Source organism: Rhincodon typus, chromosome 7, assembly GCF_021869965.1.
Source record: "Rhincodon typus isolate 14 chromosome 7, sRhiTyp1.1, whole genome shotgun sequence".
NCBI lineage: Eukaryota > Metazoa > Chordata > Chondrichthyes > Orectolobiformes > Rhincodontidae > Rhincodon > Rhincodon typus.
Genome location: NC_063338.1, coordinates 65,586,376 through 65,596,380, shown reverse-complemented (window position 1 = coordinate 65,596,380; position 10,005 = coordinate 65,586,376). Strand labels below are relative to the sequence as shown.

Sequence of the window (10,005 nt, the reverse complement as noted above, 5' to 3'; positions counted from 1 at the left end):
TGTGATCATCCAGCTCTGCACCTTGTTGTCTCTAATAAAAAAAGGAGGCTGTATTCAGGAACAATGCAGAGCCAACAGATTAATCCCTAAAAGAAGTTTGAAGCCATAAGATAGAAAACAAACAATAAACACTGTGGTGAAAACAAGGAAGGATGAATACCAAATTCTTTAGCACAAACTGGAAAGTATTGAATTTCCCATCTGAGATCAAGTGTTTTCAACAAAGGATAAAGCTATGCTTCATAGACAAAGAAGTTGCAGAACTGGCGAAGCAATCCGTGAAAATATTCACAACAGCTGGTAACGATGTCTTACATAGAGTTAATAGCTCATGTTTATCTTAGAAGGATTAGAAGGATCCTGCAAAGTTATGGAACATTTGAGATCAGCTGCATGTAAGAGCAGATTTTAGATTTTATTGAAGTATTCCAAAAAGATCTCTTGGGGAAAAAAATGAAAGGTCAGAAAACTGATTCACTGCTAACAGGTGGCATAAAATAATAAGCCGTTGTAACCAGATAGCAGTATCTGCAAGCATTAGGTACAGAAACTATATTGATATTGTTCCAGGACACAAAAAGCAAGCAATTTGTGAGACAAGTATCGTCTATCGCATGAATCAAAAATTGCCCTGAGTTCCAAGTTCTGTGCAAAGTGTATGCAGGAACAGGAGTTGACCATTCTGCCTCTTGACCCTGGACCGCCATTCAATATGATCATGGCTGATTTAACATTTCGATGTGTTTTATACACCCCCTATACCTGTATGCTATTGGTAAATCAGAAATCCATCTGTCTCCACCCTAAGCATTCTTAAAGACTCAGCTTCCACAGCCCTCTGTGCTAGAGGATTCCAAAGTTATTCCAACCAAAAGGATGAACACGCTTTTTGCGTTTTGAATCTGGCAAGACTATTAGTTTATATTGCTTCCAACAATATGATTAACCAGGAGATCACCAAGTTAGCTATTCCGGCAGAAGAAAACAAGAATACTCACATCAAGTCAGTCCAGAATTTACAACAACTTTACTGGACAGGTTTGACACCATAGGATGTTTCAAAGATGATCCTTTATTGTACTATAGGTGAATTGGAAGTCCTTAATATTATTGAAATGGAGAGAGACTGTAGAAAGCTGCAGAACAGAGAGGTTTCATGAATTACAAAAAGCTAACATTCAAGTTCAGCAGGTAATAGGGAAAGCAAATGTCCCGTTGGCTTTTCTTTCAGAAGGAATAGAGTATCTGTGGAATTCTTTGCTGCAGAAAGTTAGTGAGTTTGGATCATTAAACATATTCAAGGCTGAGTAAGACAGATTTTTAATCAGTTAGGGAATCAAATGGTATAGGGAAAAGGCAGGAAAGTGGAATTTAAGATTATCAAGTCAATCATGATCTAATTGAATGACAGTGCACACTGGATGGGCCAAATAGCCTACTTCAGCTATTGTGTCTTATGGTTTTATGGTCATCGACAACGCATTTGCCACATCGCTGTCGACTCACTTAACCTATCTGTAATCTTTTATAGCCTCCCAGGTTCTCATCACAATTTACTTTCTTACATCTGTGTCATCACCAAATTTGGCAACCACATCTCTGGTCCCTTCATCCAAGTTATTTGTATAAATCATATAAAATTGAGGGCCCAGCACTGATCCCTGTGGCACACCATTCACTATAACCTCCTTAGCAGAAAATTACTCATTATGCTTACTCTCTGTTTCCTGTTAGCTAGCTAATCTTCTATATATGCCAATATGTTACCCTTCCACCATGAGCTTTTATTTTCAGCCATCACCTTAAATGTGGCACCTTACCAACTGGCTTCAAGAAGTACACCACACCCCCCATTCCTGCTTGTTCGTGTCACATTTTACTTCCACAAAGAACTCCAATGAATTGTTTTAACATAATTCCTTTTCACAAAATCTTGCTGTCTTGACTTGATTACCTTGATGTTTTCTACATGTCCTGCTGTAATGCTTTTAATAATCACTTTCAACACTTATCCTATGACAGATGTTAAGCTAATCAGTTTGTATTTTCCTGCTTTCGGCCTCTCTCCCTTTTTGAATTAAAGAGCTACATTTATTACTTTCTAATTGAATGGAACTTTCTCCATACCTGAGGAATTTTGGAAAGGTCAGAATCCCTACAAAGAAAAGTTAGCTATCCCCTGCCCGAGTCTTTGGTCCCTAACGAAAGGCTGTACTAAAGTCCTATCTCTAAACATACCCGATTCCAATGCTTCCTGCTGTCCCAGTAGTGGCTTCTTGCTCCTGCTTACTGACAAGGTTCCAAATTCTGCTTGGTTTCAAGACACAGATTTCAGATGGTTTCTGGTAGTTAAAATCTCTCTTGCTAAACACTTCTAAGCTCAGGATCATTTACCTGTTCATTTCTCACCTCGAATTAAAAATGGGGATAAAGAGGTAGGCCAAAGTGGGAGTAATACAGAAAAATGAAGTGAAAGTCAACAAAGAACTTGCAGAGAGAATAAAGCTGTTCATTAAAAGAACTAAAAATAACTTCCATAGAATATTTCAAAATAATGTGACCTGGCCATTATATGCAAATTTAAGTCTCTTCAACAAAGCTTTTTTTAGATCCTAGTGAATTTGCTATATTGTCAAGAATGGACTTAGTAATTCATAATGAATTTATAATGGCAAGGTTTTTCAACCTAAATCTAAACTTTTTCTTGTTTAATCTATTTGTACCACATTTATTGAAATGCCTTTGCGGTTTACTTAAGTGTGGTTTATATTTTATATCTACCACAAGGGGAGGGGATCCAGTGGCCTAGTGGTATTATCGCTGGGGACCTGGATTTGAATCCCACCACGGCAGATGGTAGAATTTGAATTCAATAAAAATATCTGGAATTAAGAATCAAATGATGGCCATGAATCCACTGTTGATTGACGGAAAAACTCACCTGGTTCACTAATGCCCTTTAGGGAAGGAACTGCTATCCTCACCTGGTCTGGCCTACATGTGACTCCAGACCCACAGCAATGTGGTTGACTGTGAAATGCCCTCTGGGCAATTAGGGATGGACAATAAATGCTGCCTAGCCACCAACATCCTCAGCCCGTTAATGAATGAAGAAAAAAACACTGTGTAACTGATATAATTAGAAACATATTCTGTACTTTTAAAAAACATATTTCCAAATCACTTTTATGTCAATGAACTACAAATCAAAGATTGACTTATGTACAAAAATGTACAACTTTAAAATGGACATTGCACTATGTTTCTGCCTAGTCCAGTTATGTCCTGTTTTCAGTCATCTTCTGAAGATTGCCAGAGTCTTGCCTCCATTGTACGACACCACACGAGATCATCTAGTTACATGATTAAAAATGAACAAATGTTAGAGGAAACTGTACAATATATTCTAGGAACAACATAAAGTTCAGTGCTCTGCAGGATAACTCTTTACCAAATTAGAAATGAAATTTTTGCAGAGCTTTTTTTAAAAATAACACAGTTATAAGGGCTATGAGACTTACTCTTTTGATTTTCCAGCTGAAGAAAACTTCAGAGTGCAGGCAAGGTATGTATCACCAATAAACTTGTAAATTCTATATTATTGGTGACGCCTATTGTGGTAGAAAATGACCATGAGGACCTAATTTTGGCAAGAAATTTGACTTTCATGTCAAAAATATGTAGACTTCAATACAATATCTTTCCACAAGTAGGAAGATACCATTAAATATTTAGTTTCAAATGCTTTGTTGTTATAGGCCTTAAGCAATTCTTTCATACTTCCTGAATACTTTATTCATTTCAACAATTTAAGTTGGATATTAACATTAATGTTGTATTCTTTATTCTGTCTTATCAAGACATCAACCACACATCAACCATTGCACTCACTTCTTGTCTATATCCTATCTATCTATATACACACTATTTAAAATGCAGCAACAAAGCAGAAACTGCAATTAAAAGCTTGGCAGAATCATCAAAACAAATCAGATTTCCTGAAGTCACATTTTATGTAATCTTGTATTTTCACAGCTGCCTTTCAGAGTTTTGCCTTTGGTAAAGTTACTGCATAAATGTAAAATAAATCCAATCATTTCCACCAGCTGCTTAAAAATAGATAAATATTCATATTCTATAACACCCACCAGTCTCTGTGTGTACCTTCAGAATACACACTTGCAAGTACAGTGGATGAATCACAGTTTGATTCCGGATTATTCAGAATGCTTCTTATTTAAAATGCATCAGTATTTCCCTAAAGAAACACAATATAAACTTGTAAAGTTACAAGTTTGTTACACAATTAGACATTGGTCCCAAGTTTTCTCATGATGCCAAAGTAAACATGCTACTTTTGAGCTAGAATGTTTTCTTGCACACGCCTTTAGAGGACGTAATGGGCCCAAGTTTGCTGTCAAAAGTAACAATGAGGCTAATAATGCCCACTGTTATTTAGGCATAAATGGTGCACCAATCAGACGAAGGGCAGATGTACAATTAAGTACAAATATCCAAAAATTGCTGTCTGAGTTTATGCTGCTCCAATTCATTGACTGGCTCATCATAAAAATGCATTGAATGCCATGAAATAGATTAAAGTTGCCACAAAGAAAGTCAAAATACAATTTTAGTAATGAGATACTTATTCTCTGTCAATTAAAAATTTCAGCTACAAATGGGAAATTTCATTAATTCATGCATTTATTGTTGGAGATTCCATAAAGTTAAAACTTTAAACTTGATTTTTTTTCTTTTTTTCTCTTTTCCTTCTTTTTGTTTTCTCTCTCAAATCAATCTCTTATATTAAAACAGTGAGTAAATTGCAAAAGTGCACTATTAGCTGTAAAGAACTTTGAAATATCTGGTTGTCATGAAAAATAGTAGATAATATAAGTCTTGCTTTTCTTTCTTTCCATCTTCTTCATTTCCCTGTTTTGCAGCTCGATTTTAACTTGCAGTTAGTGAATATGGCAGATTAAAGAAATGAAAGATGGTTCTGTTTTAGGAAACTTGCCAGAACCCATCAGCTTCTGTTTTTAACACGCGACATTTGTCGCTCGTTGGAAACCCCAACAGACAGGTGGTTCTGTGATTGGGTTAAAAGGCAATTGACTGCATATTAAATTTTGGACTTTGGTATTACTGCCTGCACATTGATTTCTCATATTGGTTGAAAACTCAAAAGTTTGAACAAAGCAAGAGAAAAACAAACATTGACAAGGCCTCCTACCCTCCCTCGACCTCTTCATTTCCAACTGCTGTCGTGATATTGATTGCCTCAACCTCTCCACTCCTCTCACTCATTCCAACCTCTCCCCCATGGAACGTGCAGCCCTCCGCTCCAACCCTAACCTCACCATCAGACCCGCAGATAAAGGAGACACAGTTGTAGTACAGTGCACTGACCTTTACACAGCCGAAGCCCAGCGCCAACTCTCTGACATCTCCCCCTACCGCCCCCTCGATCATTACCACACCCCTGATCACTGAAACATCATCTCTCAAACCATTCAGAATCTCATTACCTCAGGTGACCTCCCAATCATAGCCTCCAACCTCATCGTTCCCCAACCCTGCACCACCCATTTCTATCCCCTTCCCAATATCCACAAACCTGACTGTCCCGGCCGACCCATTGTCTCTGCCTGCTCCTGCCCCACTGAACTTATCTCTGCTTATCTTGACTCAGTTTTCTCCCCCCTGGTCCAGGAACTCTTCATTTACACCTGGGACACCACCCACGACCTCCACCTCCTCCAAGACTTCCAATTCCCTGGCCCCCAACACCTCATCTTCAGTATGGACATCCAATCCCTGTTACACTTATATTCCCCACCCAGATGGCCCAAAAGTCCTCAGCTTCTTTCTCTCCCGCAGTCCCAAACCGTCCCCCTCCACCAATACCCTCATCCCCTTAACTGAACTCGTCCTCACCCTTAACAACTTCTCCTTTAACTCCTCCAACTTCCTACAGACTAAGGGGGTGGCCATGGGAACCTGCATGTGCCCAAGCTATGCCTGCTTCCTTGCAGGATATGTGGAAATCCCCCCTTGCGTTGCTACACTGGCGCTATTCCCCACCTCTTCCTCTGCTACATTAATGACTGTACTTCCACAAAGAACTTGAACAGTTCATGAACTTTACTAACACCTTTCACCCCAACCTCAAATTCACCTGGACCATTTCTGATACCTCCCTCTCCTTCCTGTACCTCTCCATCTCTGGTCACCGCCTTGAAACCGACATCTATTTCAAGCCCTCCGACTCCCATAGCTACCTAGACTACACCCCCTATCACCCACCTCCCTCCAAGAATGCAATTCCCTACTCCCAATTCCTCCTCCTCCGCTGCATCTGCTCCCAAGATGGGGCATTCCACTCCCAAACATCCCAGATGTCCTCCTTTTACAACTTTCCCCCTTCAGTGGTCAAAAATGCTCTCAACTGCATCTCTTGCATTTCCCACACCTCTGCCCTCATATCCCCTCCCCCCAACAAAAACAAAGACAGAATCTCCCTGTCCTCACATATCACCCCACTAACCTTTGTATCCAATGTATTATTCTCCACCACTTCCGCCACCTACAATCTGACTCCACAACCAAAGAGATATTTCCCTCCCCGCCCCTATCTGCATTTCGTAGGAACCGCTCTCTCCGCAACGTTCTCGTCCATTCCACACTCCCACAAGCCCCACCACCCCCGGCACCTTTCCCTGCAACCGCAGGAAATGCTATACCTGCCCCGACACCACCCCTCTCACCTCCATTCAAGGCACAAAACAAACCTTCCACATTAGACAGAGGTTCACCAGCACATTGTCAATGTGGTCTATTGCATCCGCTGTTCCCAATGTGGCCTCCTCTACATTGGTGAGACCAAGCAGAGGCTCGGAGACCGCTTTGTAGAGCACAAACAACACCTTCTCATTGCAAACTATTTCAACTCCCCCTCCCACTCCCTGAGTGATATGCCAATCTAGGGCCTCCTCCAGTGTCTCAATGATGCCACCCACAAACTGGAGGAGCATCACCTCATATTCCACCTTGGGAGCCTACACCCCAATGGCCTAAATGTGGATTTTACCAGTTTCAAAATCTCCTCACTCCCAGCCTCATCCCATGACCAACCCTCCCTCTCATCCCCGCCTCCTTGACCTGACACAACCTGTCCATCTTTTCTCCCACCTACCCGTTCCTCCAACTTCACTGACCAATCCCTACCACTCCCTACCTGCACTAACCTATCACCATCCCACCTACCTTACCCAGACCCACCCCTCTTCTCTCTATTTATTTCTGAGCTCCCCCCACGTCAACCCCCAACCGCAATTTCTGAAGAAGGGTCCCGACCCAAAACTTCTGCTCCTCTGATGCTGCCTGGCCTGCTGTGTTCCTCCAGCTCCACACTGTGTTATCTCTGACTCCAGCATCGGCAGTTCTTTCTATCTCTCTTGACAAGGCTGAACAATTGACAGGCCTTTAAGTAGAGAATTCTGACAGTTATTCCTTTTTAGGAGAAAGATGTTTGTTCGCAGGACTTGTTCTGTGTCTATGTTTCCACTGCTTTAGGGATGAATTCCAAAAAACCTCAGATCATTACTTTTGGATATTTCTGACTTTAATCTGGACCTCCCTGCTGTCAGCTTTCTCTGAAGCATGGGAGTTACTTGGACTCACTGGAACTGCAGATGAGGAACAAGAGGAGCAGCTCCAACAGCAGCTGAATTATACTAAGAAGAACAACACACGACTTTTCAACTCCTTGTTGTTCCACATTACAGAGAAGATGAACACAAACTCTAGGCTGGAGGGGGCACTATGCCTAATTCTGACAGAGGCTGAGGTGTCTGGACATGACTGAGTACCATCCAGTGATTAATTGTGAAGACTGAATGTGCAGGTTATTATTCTGCATTTCTTTGATTTACTGCCACATGTGATACTCCAAGCTGATAGTCACTCTAGCCACAGATTGAAATGCCAGTGCAAAAGACTGAGACACAGGACATTCATGTTAAAGAGTGATCCATCCAATCTCTAACAGTATGCAATGTCTCTGGATTGACAATACCTCAAACAGTGTCTTCGATTTCTCCTGAATAATCCTCTTCATGGATAACCACTGAGGTTGTCTATTGCAACCACATCCATCTAAGCAGAGCTCAAAGCCAACAGGGTCTTTTCACCACCATCCTTGACTCAAACAGCTGCTCCTGCTCATTTGCAATGTGTGACTCACCTTGTGACAACCCAATGACCTTTCATGAGAGCCTACAAGGTGCTTGCACATGGATTGGTGGAGGATACTTATGAATTTTATTTTGGTGCTTCATCAGAATGCACAACCATTTTCTCCTCCTTTGGCACCAGTATTTGAATGACACCTAAAGGACTTGTGAAGGATAATAGGCATGTTTTCGAACTGACCAGGTAAAAGGATTCCAAGTCAGCAAAGACATAAATGTAATCATATTTCACTGGCTGCTGATATCAATTCAAAATGAGTAAGTGTTGAGTGCTATGTGATGGTGATATTTAATTCTAGATCAGTTATTCATGAAATCCCAATCTTTCCATTTCTCAAGGCCATTCATTCTGAGTATTTGGTTTATCCAGTGCTTTGCCTTCCACAGTAGCCAGGTGATTATCACTGGAGGTCCAGTCCTTAATCTCTGCCACTCCCTGGTGTCCTTTGCGCTCTCTTACAATGAGAAAAAGAAGTGTTTGAAGTGTCAGGAGTAGAATGTCTTTGGAGAATAGAATAACAATATTTGTAAAGGATTATATGAGGGTTTGATGTGAGATTGCAAGAAGATGAGGTTGCCTGTCAGTGGTTACTGATTGGATTGAGTGTAGTGACGTGATAGGATGAAAGAGTAAGTCTACACGTATATTGGGCTGAACAGAGCTCTGCAGGAGAATGTTGCTGAAATCAGAGTGAGGAGCTTTGCACTTGCAAGTGGGATGCCCTTGACTAATTTGTCCTGATTATCTAGCCTTCTCAGCCCTGCAAGTGATCACACTCTGTTGCTCACCTCCTCAGGCATTTTCAGCCTATCTGTTGGTTTCAGAAGGAACTTCCTTCCTCCAACCTTTTGGGAACACTATTCCTCTGTAGGTCCTTATTGTCTACGACCTAATCTCTAGGAATGCCTCAAAGTGTTTTGGTGGGGAAATGTCCTTCTTTGAGACTGTGCAATTCCATATTTCTAAAGGCAAGTTTTGTTGAAAATAAAGGTCAAGAAACATAGAATTTGTCAAGATAGGATTCAACAACGTGGTTTGAACAAAGCATTAGATGCCTCATTGAACAATTGTCGCTTAAGGTGAATTTTGATATGGCAACTGTAGCCACTGAAAAGTAAATACTTACCTTGGCAAAAAGGGTATAAAGATCATAGGAGCTAGACGTCACACGACACCAGGTTATAGTCCAACAGATTTATTTGAAATCACAAGCTTTCAGAGCGCTCCTCCTTCAAGGCACTCCAAAAGCTTGTGATTTCAAATAAATCTGTTGGACAATAACCTGATGTCATGTGACTTATGAACTTGCCCACCCAAGTCCAACACCAGCACCTCCACATCATAGGAAATGGCGATCTGGGATTGCATCAAAACAAAGCAACTTAGTAACAGTAGACGAAGAGTATGACCAATGGGGAGTGAACAAGTGATCATTGTTTGGTGTAAGAGAAAAGGGCTGGTCCTTCTGGAGAGGTGTACAAGGATAGTCTGCACTCACCAGCAATACAGTTGAAGTAACAATATGGATATCTACATAGAATAAAAAGTAATTGACAGGTACACTTCGTAGTCAGTATGTTATCTCCTCGCAAAGGTAAGGTTTAATTAGTACTGAAGGAGTTCAACAGGAGGCAAAACAGCCATATTTAAAATTTTTACAGAGATAGTAGGAACTGCCGATGCTGGAGAATGTGAGAAAACAACGTGTAGAGCTGGATGAACACAGCAGGCCAAGCAGCATCAGAGGAACAG

General features: G+C 41.0%; 1 protein-coding gene across 1 annotated transcript in view; it reads left to right on the top strand.

Annotated features, from left to right (window-relative positions):
• The window catches only part of LOC125483491 (solute carrier family 35 member F5-like), a 77,206-nt gene that overhangs the window by 5,705 nt on the left and 61,496 nt on the right, over nucleotides 1-10,005 (top strand). The gene's annotated exons all lie outside the window — the stretch shown is intronic.